Raw genomic sequence first — 16,726 nt, 5'->3', positions numbered from 1 at the left:
GGAGTACCACAAGGAAGTGTGATAGGACCGCTGCTGTTTACAATATATAAAAATGATCTAGTAGAAATCGTCGGATGCTCTTTAAGGCTATTCGCAGATGATGCCGTTGTTTATACCCAAGTAGAAACGCCAGAAGATAGTAGGAATCTGTAGAACGACTTGCAGAGAATCGATGAATGGTGCAGACTCTGGCAGTTCACCCTGAACGGAAATAAATGTAACATATTGCGCATACATAGGAAAAGAAATCCACTACTGTACAGCTACGCTTTTGATGACAAACAGCTGGAGACAGCGTCTGCCGTAAAATATCTACGCGTAACTATCCAGAGTGACCTTAAGCGGAATGACCTTATAGAATAGTTAGTGGGAAAAGCAGACACAAGACTCAGATTCATCAGAAGAATCTTACGAAAATGTAACTCATCAACGAAAGAAGTGGCTTATAAGGCGCTTGTTTACCCGATTCTTGAGTATTGTTCAACTATTTGGGATCCCTATCAGGTAGGACTGGTAGAGGAGATAGAAAAGATCCTACGAAGAGCGGCGCGTTTCATCACGGGATCGTTTAGCTGGGACAAGAGCGTAACGGAGATGCTAAACAAACTCCACTGGCAGACATTACAAGAGAGACGTTGTGCATCACGGAGAGACTTACTACTGAAATTTCGGGACAGCACTTTTCAGGGGGAGTCAGACAACATATTACTTCACATACATCTCGCGTATTGACCACGATGAGAAAATTCGAGAAATTAGAACAAATACACAGGCATACCGACAATCATTCCTCCCACGCACTGTTCGCGAATGGAACAGGGTTGGGTGGATCAGATACCCTCCGCCACATACCATTAGGTGGCTTGCGGAGTATGATGTAGATGTAGATGTGTCACTATCAAGAAACAAAGGTTGACGAAAAGTGGAGACACAGCAGAAACATCACACGTGAACTGCATTCGTAATCCACGAAACACATTTGGGCCACCAATAAGCTGCTGCTGTCTTTTGCTTTCAATGACTTGTGCACAGGAACACTGCGCCGCCAACGGCGACGATAACCACGTCGCAGAGGCACTGCAGTTGAAGAACTGGTATAGTATAGCACACAAGGTAACTGAAATAAATATGCAATGAGACGAACAGAAATGACACTTTCATACACAGACAATAATTACACCGTATTAACGGATTTTTTGATGGTCTCTTGAACATTAAAAACGGCGGGGCATGGTTCTTAACAGGGTGCTTCATCACCAGGGAACACCATAAGGTTGTTAAGGAGTTCTTATCATAGGGCGCCCCATTCCTCCGCCAGCGCAGTGATGGGCAGTGGTTGTGTGAGCGAACGTGTGGGTGCTATTCTGTCATTCTGCGCAACGAATTAATCTGAGATGTACCCTTTTCCCTGTGGCTCCTGCAAGATGCAGTTTCCACCCCCACACTACTACAGAAGTCAGACAGACGCTCTTAACGTTCTAAAGAGAGATGCCTGAAAAACTTTCAGCAATAAATATCTTCTGGAGTCGTCCGCTGTAAGGAAATGACACAAAAATTCACAAAATTTCTTATGTAACTAGTGGGATACCTGGGTACTGGATTAGTGCTAGTTAGTGTAAGAAAAACATAAAACTAACTAAAATTATTATTTTTTTGCAAAAATTCTGAGAAATCACAATGCCACTTTTAGTTATGGACTGAACAAGTTATTTCCGGGTTCTTTTCGGAATGTGAAGTTACCTCTTAAGGATAGGGTTCACTAATGAAATTTCTATACAAAGTTTAAGATTGTTATTGACTTGGCAGAATGGCTGACAGCCGCACCTACTCAACTTGAATAATTATCCGTTAGAGTGTTGCTAGGTATGGTCGAGGGTGTCGCGTGTGAAATGTACTGTTGTGGAGGAAATATGGGGCTCGCAAGAGCTGTAGCGCACAATACCATAAGCTGTCATGACTGCTGTCTGCGCCGCTCGCTGCTGACAAATAAGATAACTCTCGTTCTATCTGGATTGACCTTCGCCAATCAAACTCTCCCTACGCCTTGATGAAGTCAAGGACTCCTATTCGCCCCTAGTCTAACTACTGGCGTGATAAACCGTTCAGATAACCAGTCCACCGCGATGCCACTCAAAAATTCGCTCGCAGGCGTTTAACTATAACTCTGTCCGTTCGCACTGCACAATAAGTGTGGCGGCCAACACAGTGAACAACGCTTAATCGCAAGGACTCAATATAGAGTCGCACTCCAATTCCCTCTCGACGAGGTGCTCTCCCAGTGAAGTACTGAGGAGAGACTTGTTCCTCGCTCCAAGAGCGACAACGGAATGGCGCCTCTCCATGCCAGACGTGAAGGTCTCTTCCATTACTCTTTCAGCTCAAGGCGTCAGGAATATCGTCTGCCAATCAGCATTGCTCTTCTAAAATGGGAGAATGATGTTTCGTTTAAGGCGAACAATCCGGAAATCTGTAGCATCGGCGTTTGGCGTTTACTGTCTCCCTGTGAAAACCTCTGAAACTGCTTCCTATGTTTGTAAAGATTGTGTAGGCTGGGCGCTCCCACACAATGTAGCGGAATTTGCTTTTAAGCTGAACACAGGGTCGTTGTCCCTTTCCCTCGGGTAAATGCTGTCTGCTCTATGGGTGGTCGCCGGCCGATGTAGATAGGTTGACTCGTCCTCTGAAGGGACCGACCTCCAGGCGTACGGTTTGCCTCTCACAAACTAAAAGCTTTTGTGACCATCGTGTCTTGAATGTGTGTGTGTAAGCCAGCCTCGGGTATTTCAAGCTTGGTGCGCACTTGCGATTTACTTGTTATTTGTATATCGTTTACATGAATTCATACAACATTGACTTTATATTATCGAGTTTGGGTTCGAATGAAGCCTCTTGATGTGCGGAATATGATTGTGAGGACGGAATATGTAAGCAATGATGGTCAGGAGACCACGACATCTTACAGTTGGTATGTGTGAACGTGCTGCAATATGTCCCCAGACCCATCCCACAAATGTTTGACGGGAAGGGGTGGGCCAGTCCATTCTAGGAATATCTTCTCGTTCCAAGAGCTCCTTCATCTGCGACTTCCAATGCGATCAAGCATTGTCATCCATCAGAACGAAGGCAGAGGTGAATGCAGTCCTGAAAAGACGCATACGGGGGAGGAGTACGAGACACAATAACCTTGACCATTGATTATGCCACGTTCAAGGATTTGGAGGTGAGTACGCCCATGCAAAGCTATACTTCTCCACACCCTAACACCTGGATCACAAAAACGATCATGTTCGACAATGCCCCTGCGTGCATTACATGTTCCCACCTCTGGCCGTGTGAGAATAAGTCCAGAATCACTATGCAGACTAAATTCTCTCTCATCCGGGAAGGGCATGCGACTCCACTGCACACTGGTCCAGTCCCTGTGCTCGTGGCACCACCGCAGAACTTTGAACACGGTACATTCACTGGGCGACGTTAGTGTAATAATGTACTCCTTCCCCATATGCCTGTTTTTAGAGGTTCAATCGACCCTGACGTCATTTTTATGGGTAACAAAGCGCAATCACATCGAACACTGGACGCGGAAGAGCTCTTGGAAAGAGAGGATATTAGGCGAATGGACTGACCTACTCGTCCCGCGACTTAAATCTACATCTGCATCTACAGCTACATGACTACTCTGTAATTCACGCTTCAGTGTCTGGCGGGAGGTTCATTGTACCACTTTCAGACTATTTGCTCGACAGTTCCACTCTCGAACAGCGCGCGGGGAGAACTAACACCCAAATCAATTTTACGCTAGCAGTGATTTCTCTTATTTTATTACGATGATAATTTCTCCGTATGCAGGTGAGCGTCAACAAAATATTTTCACATTCCGGTGCGAAAGCTGGTGACTGAAATTTCGTGAAAAGATCCCGCCGCAACGAAAAACGCCTTTTTTTAAATAATTTCCATCCCAATTTACGCATCGTATCCGTGACTTTCCCTCCCGTATTTCTATATAATACAAAACGAGCTGTCGGTCTTTGTACTTTTTCGATCTCCTTAATCAATCCCATCTGGCAACAAAGCAGAGGACTGACAAGTTCAGCGGAGATTGTCTGTTTTGTGGATTTGTTGCATCTTCCAACTCATCTGTCAATAAAACGCAGTCTTTGACTCACCTTCCCCACAATATTATGTATGAGACATTTCCAACTTTAGTCGTGCGTAACTGTTATCCCCAGTAATTTAGCGGAAATGGCTATCTTGAAATTTGTGTGACTTATCGTGTAAGATTAACTGGACGGATTTCTTCAAGTACTCATGTGAATGACCTCACACTGGAAGTTCCTTAGGGCCAACTGCCACTTTTCGCACCATACAGATATGTTTTGTAAATCACCTCATCGAGAACGTGTGGGATCGGATGCGTTCGGGAGGGGGGGGGGGGGGGGGACGTACTGCACCGCATACTCATGCACCAGCGACCGTCCAGCATCTACCTACGTCTACATCTACATGATTACTCTGCAATTCACATTTAAGTGCTTGGCAGAGGGTTCGTCGAACCACAATCATACTATCTCTCTACCATTCCACTCCCGAACAGTGCGCGGGAAAAACGAACACCTAAACCTTTCTGTTCGAGCTCTGATTTCTCTTGTTTTATTTTGATGACCATTCCTACCTATGTAGGTTGGGCTCAACAAAATATTTTCGCATTCGGAAGAGAAAGTTGGTGACTGAAATTTCGTAAATAGGTCTCGCCGCGACGGAAAACGTCTTTGCTTTAATGACTTCCATCCCAACTCGCGTATCATATCTGCCACACTCTCTCCCCTATTACGTGATAATACAAAACGAGCTGCCCTTTTTTGCACCCTTTCGATGTCCTCCGTCAATCCCACCTGGTAAGAATCCCACACCGCGCAGCAATATTCTAACAGAGGACGAACGAGTGTAGTGTAAGCTGTCTCTTTAGTGGACTTGTTGCATCTTCTAAGTGTCCTGCCAATGAAATGCAACCTTTGGCTCGCCTTCCCCACAATATTATCTATGTGGTCTTTCCAACTGAAGTTGTTCGTAATTTTAACAGCCAGGTACTTAGTTTAACTGACAGCCTTGAGAATTGTACTATTTATCGAGTAATCGAATTCGAACGGATTTCTTTTGCAACTCATGTGGATTACCTCACACTTTTCGTTATTTAGCGTCAACTGCCACCTGCCACACCATACAGCAATCTTTTCTAAATCGCTTTGCAATTGATACTGGTCTTCGGATGACCTTACTAGACGGTAAATTGCAGCATCATCTGCGAACAACCTAAGAGAACTGCTCAGATTGTCACCCACGTCATTTATATAGATCAGGAACATCAGAGGTCCTAGGACGCTTCCCTGGGGAACACCTGATATCACTTCAGTTTTACTCGATGATTTGCCGTCTATTACCACGAACTGCGCCCTTCTTGACAGGAAATCACGAATCCAGTCGCACAACTGAGACGATACCCCATAGGCCCGCAGCTTGATTAGAAATCGCTTGTGAGGAACGGTGTCAAAAGCTTTCCGGAAATCTAGAAATACGGAAACAACTTGAGATCCCCTGTCGATAGCGGCCATTACTTCGTGCGAATAAAGAGCTAGCTGCGTTGCACAAGAACGATGTTTTCTGAAACCATGCTGATTACGTATCAATAGATCGTTCCCTTCGAGGTGATTCATAATGTTTCAATAAAGTATATGCTCCAAAACCCTACTGTAGGTCTGTAGTTCGATGGATTACTCTTACTACCCTTCTTAAACATTGGTGCGACCTGCGCAATTTTCCAATCTGTAGGTACAGATCTATCGGTGAGCGAGCGGTTGTATATGATTGCTAAGTAGGGAGCTATTGTATCAGCGTAATCTGAAAGGAACCTAATCGGTATACAATCTGGACCTGAAGACTTGCCCGTATCAAGCGATTTGAGTTGCTTCGCAACCCCTAGGGTATCTACTTCTAAGAAACTCATGCTAGCAGCTGTTCGTGTTTCAAACTCTGGAATATTCCATTCGTCTTCCCTGGTGAAGGAATTTCGGAAAACTGCGTTCAATCTCGCTGTAACATCTTTCCAGTCCTATGGTTAGCGTGGGAAACGTTGGAGAGCATGCATTGACGTCTGTGGTGATCAGATGCCCTGTTAAGAACCATGTCCTGCCGTTTGTAATGTCCAGGGGACCGTCATGAATCGCGGTGACTTCAATGTAAGTAGTGTCTATGAGTAAAGTGTTATTTCTGTTCGTCTCATTGCTTATTTCTTTCACTTACGTTCTGTGCTACACTGTAGCAGTTTGGTCTAAGCGGTATGGCCGTAGTGTCATCTAACAATGTTACTTGCCAGTGCAACATCATTAAAGTTAATTCCGTCCTTAGGTTTTGCACGCCAGCATACACTGAGATGACGAAAGTTCATGGGATAGTGATATGAAAATATACAAAAAAAATGGTTCAAAAGGCTCTGAGCACTATGGGACTTAACATCTTAGGTCATCAGTCCCCTAGAACTTAGAACTACTTAAACCTAACTAACCTAAGGGCATCACACACATCCATGCCCAAGGCAGGATTCGAACCTGCGACCGTAGCAGTCCCGCGGTTCCGGACCGCAGCGCCTAGAACCGCACGGCCACCGCGGCCGGCCTGAAAATATACAGATGGCGGTAGGATCGCGCATACAAGGTACGAGGCGTGTTTTTTAGTAAGTGCCGTTTTGAAATTTAAAAAAGACATGCTAAGATATCTCAATAATTTTATTTTTACATTAAAGCCTGTACCTTAATCTACTTCTCTACATAATTTCCGTCAATATTGAGGCACTTGTCATAACATTGTACCAGTTTTTGAATACCCTCCTCATAGAAGTCTGCCGCCTGACTTGTTAACCACTGCTTCACCACTGTATTGACTTCGTCATCGTCTTGAAAACGCTGACCGTCCAGGTGTTTCTTCGAGATGAAACATGGGTGGCCTACGTCACACCAGAATCTAAGCAACAGTCCATGGAATGGCGGCATTCAGATTCACCCAGAAAAGTTTAAGCAAACCATTTCTGCCCGGAAAATCATGCGCACGGTTTTTTGGGACAGAAAAGGAGTATTGCTTGTTGAATTTCTGCCTTGTAATGACACAATCAATGCAGCAGCTTACTGTAAGACATTGCACAATCAGCGCCGTTCAGTTCAGAACAAAATATGTTGAGCAAGGGCATCGTTTTGAAATTCCCGTCCGCAAGTGGCGAATCAGACCAAAGATCTCATCTTTTCGATTGGAAACTCTAGATCATCCTCCGTACAGCCCCGATCTTGCGCCCAGTGACTACCATCTGTTCCTGCATTTGAAGAAACACCTGGGCGGTCAGCGTCTTCATGACCAAGTCAAAACGGTGGTGATGCAATGGTTAACAAGTCAGGCAGCAGACTTCCATGAGGAGAGTATTCAAAAACTGGTACGACGTTATGACAAGTGCTTCAATATCGACGGAAATTATGTAGAAAAGTTGATTAAGGTACAGGTTTTCATGTAAAAATAAAATTATTGAGATATTTTAGTACGTCCTTTTTTTAATTCCAAAACGGAACGGTACTTACTTAAAAAACACGCCTCGTATAAAAGGCAATGCATTGACGGAGCTGTCACACTGAAGTGATTCATATGGAAAGGTTTCCATCGTGATTATGGCGCACGGCGGGAGTGAACAGAATGTGATCGCGGAATACTACTTGGAGCTAGGTGCATGGGACATTCCATTTTGAAAGGTGGCTACACTGAGTCACAGCGCCAGAGATTGCGCCAAAGAGTATTATTCAGCCGCCTCCACTGGGGCAGTAGTAGTTCATAGGTTGCCGTGGTCAGTGCTTGTTGAGAGCATGTCGATAGCTGTACTAGTTGAGGCCACGTCGTGTGCAGTTGTTCTGTTGGGTGAGATAGCAGATGCTGTTCGATTGGGGATGTTGCAATGATCACAGTGTATTTTTCGTCAATATATATGAAGGCAACAAAAAAATTTTTTTATTTCAAATTTCCTAAATGACAATGGATCTTGGTCTCAGGTTCAGTCAGCAAAGCATCTGGCTTGTGTTCATGTATTAGACTGTAATTCTGGTTTCTATGTGCAATTATAGAATTTCTGGTTTTTGAATTACTTCATTGTAAATGGTGTTTAAAATATCTTGTCGTATTGAGGAAGAACCGTGCCAGATGTGTACGTTGAATCACACTTCCACACACGGAAAAGTTACACTTGTGCTTTGTTGTTTCGTAGCTTTTATAGTTGCTGGGGACTTAATTAATCAACTGTGTTAACGGAAATTTCCTTCCATTCTTTATTGTTATTCTCTGCAGTCAGATTGCTTAATAATACTATTCAGGGCCAACCGGTTACGAGACTTCGTAACCGGACATACAGCTACTAAAAATATTATTTGCATTTTATTTACTTAAGCCCCCGTGCAATTTCCGAGATCGTTAGGGAATGCGATATTCCGAGGTCCATAGTGCCAAAAATGTGACGAGAATGCAAAATTTCAGGCATTACCTCTCACCTTGGACAACGCAGTGGCCGACGGCCTTCACTTAACGACCGAGAGGAGCGGCGTCTACGTAGTGCTAACAGACAAGCAAAACACTACGTGAAATAACCGCGACGGACTAATTCACAAGGACAGAACTGTGGAATCTTGCGTTAATGGGCTACGGCAGCGAACGAGCGAAGCGAGTGCGTTTGCTAACGACATCGCCTGCAGCAGCTCTCCTGGGGGTCGTGAACATATCGATTGGACCCTAGACGACTGGAAAGCCGTGACCTGCTCAGAAGAGTCCCTATTTCAGTTGATAACTCGGGTTATTAAGAAGGATATTTTGAAGAATCAGCCTCAGTTGCACAAATTTTCTGGTCTTTACCAGGTTTCGGCTAAATTAATCTAGCCTTCTTCAGAAATATAAAATTATTATAACTTGCCAGAGTAAGGCACAGTCAACATTAAAATTAAAACATGTAGTACCGTGGCCCATGTCGAATTAAAAATTCCGCGTGCAGCGGTCAGTGCCAACGGAATTGCCGCTGCCAACCGACCGCGTGGTAAAGAGATGCCGGGGCTGGACTTCAGCTAAGTACTTTTAATTCGACATGGTACCACGGCACTAAAGGTTTTAATTTTAATGTTAACTGTGCCTTACTCTGGCATGTTATAGAAATGTGCAGGGCGGAGACCCCCCAAGAGGGATCATTGCCGACAAAATTTTATTAAATAAATTTTCCATGCATAATGTTCGGCCGTAGCCGGCTTGGGCATACTGTGGTGGAAGGTGCTGGCCGGAAGACCATGGTCGGCACATTCCTGCCACGTGCTCCTCGGTCAGACTCAAGTCCCACGGGTTGGTTGCGCTGACGGGGGTACGCTACCAGTAAGGCGCGTTGGCGGAATCAATCCTCCAATCAGAGACTAATCGTGTGATCACGTGGGGACGCGGCCGGGAGCGGCGATGGCGGCTTGGAAACAGCTCCGCGCTCTCTTAGCTTCAGACCTCGGCCCCGAGTAGTCGCTCCTCTAGCCTCTGCCTCTCTGATGAGCAGACAGCAACCCCTCTTGGGGCTGCTCAGCCCTACGTAGGCACCAATGTATCATCGTTACAGGAATAAACTGGGTCCATTCCACTTCATTACTTTTCATTTTACAACGCCCTCCGCTACTGACCTCTATCCTGACGAACAGAAATTTTATGCTTCTGAAGAAGGCTAGATTAATTTAGCCGATACCTGGTAAAGACCAGAAAATTTTGTGGAACTGAGGCTGATTCATCAAAATATTAGTCTATCACAGCTGCTGCCGGGGCTGCAGTACGCTAAAAATTCTTATCAAGAAGGCACTGTGTAAGGTGATGGTGTCGCCATAGGGTGTGAGCTGTGTAGACATGGAACGGTTCAAATGGCTCTGAGCACGATGGGACTTAGCTTCTGAGGTCATCAGTCCCCTAGAACTTAGAACTACTTAAACCTAACTAACCTAAGGATATCACACAAATCAATGCCCGAGGCAGGATTCGAACCTGCGACCGTTGCGGTCCAGGGGTTCCAGACTGAAGCACCTAGAACCGCTCGGCCACCCCGGCCGGCTGACATGGAATGGACTGTGTTCTCTGGTCCAACTGAGCAGATCATTTACTGGAAATGGTTATGTTCGACTACTTGGAGACCATTTGTAGCAATTCATTGACTTCATGTTTCGAAACAACAATGGAAATTTTACGGATGAAAATGTCACTGGGCCACAAAAAAAATCTGGTTTAAAAAACATTCTCGACAATTAGAGTGAATTATTTGACCACCTATATCGCCCAACGTGAATACCATCGAACATTTATGGGACATACTGGAAAGATCAGTTCGTACACAAAATCCTGCACCAGCAACAGTTGCGCAATTATGGACGGCTGCAGAGGCAGCATCGCTCAATATTTCTGCTGGGGACTTCCAATGATTTGTTGAGTCCATGCCAAGTCGAGTTGCTGCATTACGCAAGACAAAAGGAGGTCCGATACGGTAGTGGGAGGTAACCCATGAGTTTGTCACGTCAGTGTATAATTACTGTCAGAACCAAACAAAACACGATAATAGGAATCGAAATGCCCGTCATGAAGCTAGCTCTTTATTCGCACGAAGTAATGGCCGCTATCGACAGGGGATCTCAAGTTGATTCCGTATTTCTGGATTTCCGGAAAGCTTTTGACACCATTCCTCACAAGCGACTTCTAATCAAGCTGCGGGCCTATGGGGTATCGTCTCAGTTGTGCGACTGGATTCGTGATTTCCTGTCAGGAAGGTCGCAGTTCGTAGTAATACACGGCAAATCATCGAGTAAAACTGAAGTGATATCAAGTGTTCCCCAGGTAAGCGTCCTGGGACCACTGCTGTTCCTGATCTATATAAAGGACCTGGGTGACAATCTGAGCAGTTCGCTTAGGTTGTTCGCAGATGATGCTGTAATTTACCGTTTAGTAAGGTCATCCGAAGACCAGTATCAGTTGCAAAGCGATTTAGAAAAGTTTGCTGTATGGTGTGGCAGGTGGCAGTTGACGCTAAATAACGAAAAGTGTGAGGTGATCCACATGAGTTGCAAAAGAAATCCGTTCGAATTCGATTACTCCATAAATAGTACAGTTCTCAAGGCTGTCAATTCAACTAAGTACCTGGGTGTTAAAATTACGAACTACTTCAGTTGGAAAGACCACATAGATAATATTGTGGGGAAGGCGAGCCAAAGGTTGCGTTTCATTGGCAGGACACTTAGAAGATGCAACAAGTCCACTAAAGAGACAGCTTACACTACACTCGTTCGTCCTCTGTTAGAATATTGCTGCGCGGTGTGGGATCCATACCAGGTGGGATTGACGGAGGACATCGAAAGGGTGCAAAGAGGGGCAGCTCGTTTTGTATTATCACGTAATAGGGGAGAGAGTGTGGCAGATATGATACGCGAGTTGGGATGGAAGTCATTAAAGCAAAGACGTTTTCCGTCGCGGCGAGATCTATTTACGAAATTTCAGTCACCAACTTTCTCTTCCGAATGCGAAAATATTTTGTTGAGCCCAACCTACATAGGTAGGAATGATTATCAAAATAAAATAAGAGAAATCAGAGCTCGAATAGAATGGTTTAGGTGTTCGTTTTTCCCGCGCGCTGTTCGGGAGTGGAATGGTAGAGAGATAGTATGATTGTAGTTCGATGAACCCTTTGCCAAGCACTTAAATGTGAATTGCAGAGTAATCATGTAGATGTAGATGTAGATGAAGTGTCGACACAGCAACCATTACCGTTACGTCACGGGTCAAACACGAGGGTTAGTCTCGCCAACTCCTCTTCACCGACATTCCTCCGGTCTAGGACTAACACTGAAGGTCTTCCAACTACTATGTAGCCCCTCGCTATTACCCACAATAAGCTCACCTGAGACCTCTGGCTGGGCGGATAAGACGAGGGCGGCGACGAGTAGGAGGACGAGACTCGCGGGGGCTCGCATGCTGGCAGCCGGCTGGCGTGCAACTGGCGCCAGCGAACTCTGCAAGGCCGCTCCTGACCTCGCAGTCCCGGCCGCGCTAGGTAAGAGCCTTCCCCCACCCGTAAGCGCCGACACCACGCCTGCCCGTTCCAGTGCAGCGTCTATTCTCCCAGCCGTGCGGCCACCGCCTGCGTCTCTGTGGTTACCCACTCAAGTCCTATGCATTGTCACCCCGAGTCGCAGGTAGGGTCGCATTTAAGCCCCTTTTACTTGATCAGCTTTCTTGTCTCAATTGAAAACTCGAGACAAGCGAGTTTACAGCATCGCCTCTGGCGTTTTATTCCTGTACTGACTCTCGTTTGTTTTGGTCCAAAACTGAGTGTGTTGTGTGAACTGTCTGCTGTGCAGTTTGGCATCTTAAAGATGGAAATGAAATTATAAGGGACTACTCTTTTAGCGAAAAAAAAAGAAAAACAGTAGCAAAATATTGGAACAAGGAATAACAATACAGTTTATCAATGTCCACAGCAGAATTCAGTGTGGAAGTTCTTGTAAATGGTTGTGTTGCAAGTTTTTTCACTACTGAGAATTGAAAGAATAGGTAAAGTGTCATCCAAACATCTCAGAACATGGTGGTAGACACTTATTTGCGCCGGCCGTTGTGGTCGAGCGGTTCTAGGCGCTTCAGTCTGGAACCGCGCGACTGCTACGGTCGCAGGTTCGTGTCCTGCCTCGCGCATGGATGTTTGTGATGTCCTTAGGTTAGTTAGGTTTAAGTAGTTCTAGAGGACTGATGACCTCAGATGTTAAATCCCATGGTGCTCAGAGCCATTTGAACGCTTATTTGCTCGAGAAAATATATACTTGCAAAGTGCAAACACATCAAACGATATCCAGAACGCAGAAAATAGCGTGCTTTTGTTTTATCCTTCCTATATTGTTTTCTTGTCTGATGAACTCACGCCACAGGAAAGCTAATTATCAAAATCTAAACTGTGAAGTCACCCAAAATTCTAGCTGGAAAACCAAACTATTTGTTATACTTCTCAACTGGCCCCAAACCCACTTTATTTACGAACTGAAAAACAGAATGTTTACGAGAGAAACTGCTCTGAAAACAACCCGAGTCAACAAAATTGAGTATATACCCCGCGAAACTTCAAAAATGTCAGAGACAATACTGTTAATAATTACATGAACACTGGGGGGATTCACTATACATCTACCCAGTTGTGCGTATAACCAGCGTCTCTTAATACTACAACTCGTAGCAACACAATATCAAAGCTTTTGACACTGTGTAAACATTCCCCAAGTGTTTTGACAATTGACATATACGATTCGCGCTCATGGCAGGAAATGCAACAATGGTGAAATAGCAGCTTTTATGTCAATGGTCGGGTCTCAGACAATTATGGCGCTCGCCGTAATTTACGCGCGCAGCCGTATTCAACGAGAAAATACTCTTATTAGTCACTATCACATTGCTGTACTCATAACACTACATAAAATCACCTAAAATAATGCGACTGAATAATTTTGACATGCAAGGAGAATTAGTTCTAGTGACAGGAAGAAATTTATATTTACCACTGTTCCAACAATGACTACCGTGCAACTATTAGTTCACTAATGGTACCACAACCTATTGGTTATGAACTGTATGTAGATTAAAACTGAAGAACCTGCAAAAAGTTGGGAATTTAAGGAAATGGGACTTGTATAAACTGACTAAACCAGAGATTGTACAGAGTTTCAGGGAGAGCATAAGGGAACAATAGACAAGAATATAGGAAAGCAATACAGCAGAAGAAGTATGGGTAGCTTTGAGGGATGAAGAAGTGAAGGTAGCAGAGGATCAAGTAGGTAAAAAGACGAGGGCTAGTAGAAATCCTTGGGTAACAGAAGAAATATTGAATTTAATTGATGAAAGGAGAAAATATAAAAAATGCAGTAAATGAAGTAGGCAAAAAGGAATTCAAGCGCCTCAAAAATGAGATCGACAGGAAGTGAAAAACGGCTAATCAGGGATGGCTAGAGGACAAATGTAAAGATGGACAGGCTTATCTCACTAGGGGTAAGATAGATACTGCCTACAGGAAAATTAAAGAGACCTTTGGAGAAAAGAGAGCCACTTGCATGAATATCAAGAGCGCAGATGGAAACCCAGTTCTAAGCAAAGAAGGGAAAGCAGAAAGGTGGAAGGAGTATATAGAGGGTCTATACAAGGGCGATGTACTTGAGGAGAATATTATGGAAATGGAAGAGGATGTAGATGAAGATGAAATGGGAGATACGATACTGCGTGAAGAGTTTGACAGAGCACTGAAAGACCTACGTCGAAACAAGGCTCCGGGAGTAGACAACATTCCATTAGAACTACTCACAACCTTGGGAGAGCCAGTCCTGACAAAACTCTACCATCTGGTGAGCAAATTGTATGAGACAGGCGAAATACCCTCAGACTTCAAGAAGAATATAATGATTCCAATCCCAAAGAAAGCAGGCGTTGACAGATGTGAAAATTACCGAACTATCAGTTTAAGAAGTCACGGCTGCAAAATACTAATGCGAATTCTTTAGAGACGAATGGAAAAACTGGTAGAAGCCGACCTCGGGGAAGATCAGTTTGGATTCCGTAGAAATATTGGAACACGTGAGGCAATAGTGACCCCATGCCTTATCTTAGAAGCTAGATTAAGAAAATCAAACCTACGTTTCTAGAATTTGTAGACTTAAGCTTTTGACAATGTTGACTGAAATACTCTCTTTCAAATTCTGAAGGTGGCAGTGGTAAAACACAGGGAGCGAAAGGCTATTTACAAATTTTACAGAAACCAGATGGCAGTTATAAGACTCGAGGGGCATGAAAGGGAGGCGGTGGTTGGGAATGGAGTGAGACAGGGTTGTAGCCTCTCCCCGATGTTATTCAATCTGTATATTGAGCAAACAATAAAGGAGACAAAAGCAAAATTCGGAGTAGGTATTAAAATCCATGGCGAAGAAATAAAAACTTAAAGATGCGCCGATGACTTTGTAATTCTGTTAGAGACAGCAAAGGACTTGGAAGAGCAGGTAAACGAAATGGACGGTGTCTTGAAAGGAGGATATAAGACAAGCATCGACAAAAGCAAAATGAGGATAATGGAATGTAGTCGAATTAAGTAGGGTGATGCTGAGGGAATTAGATTAGAAAATGAGACAATTAAAGTTGGTAAATGAGTTTTGCTATTTGGGAAGCAAAATAACTGAAGATGCTCGAATTAGAGAGGATATAAAATGTGGACTGACAATGCCAAGGAAGGCGTTTCTGGAGAAGAGAAATTTGTTAACATAGAGTATATATTTAAGTGTCAGGAAGTCGTTTCTATAAGTATTTGTATGGAGTTTAGCCATGTATGGAAGTGAAACATGGACTATAAATAGTTTTAACAAGAAGAAAGTAGAAGCTTTCGAAATGTGGTGCTACAGAAGAATGCTGAGGATTAGATGGGTAGATCACATAACTAATGAAGAGGTATTGAACAGAATTGGGAAGAAGAGGAGTTTGTGGCACAACTCGACTAGAAGAAGGGATCGGTTGGTAGGACATGTTCTGAGGCATCAAGGGATCACCATTTTAGTATTGGAGGGCAGCGTGGAGGGTAAAAATCTAAGAGGGAGATCAAGAGATGAATACACTAAGCAGATTCAGAAGGATATAGACTGCAGTACGTACTGGGAGATGAAGCAGCTAGCACAGGATAGTATAGCATGGGGAACTGCATTAAACCAGTTTCAGGACTGAAGACCACGACAACAACAACATGGTACTTTTATTTTCGATAGCAGAAAGCAAATATAAACAAGCAAAGAATTGATTTGAATAGAGTCCATAATTTTCTTACTTTTAATAGAGGAAGAAAGTTTTTAGATCAGGGGATAGCTTTCGGCGAAATAACTTTTCGTTGCATACGAAGCGCTGCGCTGGGCAGCACGACGTAGGCAAGTTATGATGTGAGCAGGATACAGGCAGTTGCGCTTGTTAATCTTCTCCGGCGAAACGCGACCAAAGTTTCTGCACAGCTGTATCAGTAACCCGGTGGCGATTAACAAACCACAATACGCTGGTGTGCGACCGTTGTTGACATGTCCCCTCTTGCAAAGTTCATTACGTAGACAGCGTTCGTCTGTATACTTTGTGCACTGTCTCTCACTGAAAGTCAGATATATTGCACAGTTCATTAAAGTCTCGAATTTCATGGCTTGATAGAACGCAAAATACAACAGTTCCACCACCCGAATATCAAAGCCAGCAAAGTTGATTCGCATTGAAGCACTGTTCGTGTCGGTCGCAACAAAATCTTGTTAGTGGCACGTTCACAGTCCGGTTTATTTGCTCCTAAAGTTCGCTGGCGATGGCATTACGTACCGCAGTGTAAAGCGAACTGACATTCTCATAGTTCGGTATCACTATCCATACAATTCCGGATGCTTTTCATGAAGACGTAGTACCATTTTCCAGCTCACGCTTCACAGACGTTTCGTCCACCATACCTTCTACTACACAGCCTCTGTTCGACTATTGATATCGCTATCGCTGTACCCTGACTACAGATGTTATATCATCATCATAATTAGATAAATCTTTATAAATGTGCTTGACTACATTTTTTACAATTAATAATATACCACAAAGGAGCCCGCCAGAGTGGCCGAGCGGT

General features: G+C 44.1%; 1 long non-coding RNA gene across 1 annotated transcript in view; it reads right to left on the bottom strand.

Annotated features, from left to right (window-relative positions):
• The window catches only part of LOC126203638 (uncharacterized), a 101,589-nt gene extending 89,482 nt beyond the window's left edge, over positions 1-12,107 (bottom strand). The window contains exon 1 of the long non-coding RNA XR_007540321.1: positions 11,972-12,107. This is a non-coding gene — a long non-coding RNA (uncharacterized LOC126203638). The remainder of the gene's footprint in view (positions 1-11,971) is intronic.
• Positions 12,108-16,726: the final 4,619 nt, after the last annotated feature.

The sequence above is a fragment of the Schistocerca nitens genome, chromosome 9 (assembly GCF_023898315.1).
Source record: "Schistocerca nitens isolate TAMUIC-IGC-003100 chromosome 9, iqSchNite1.1, whole genome shotgun sequence".
Taxonomy (NCBI): domain Eukaryota; kingdom Metazoa; phylum Arthropoda; class Insecta; order Orthoptera; family Acrididae; genus Schistocerca; species Schistocerca nitens.
Note: the sequence above shows the minus strand (reverse complement) of the source record. Positions and strands in the feature narration are given on the sequence as shown.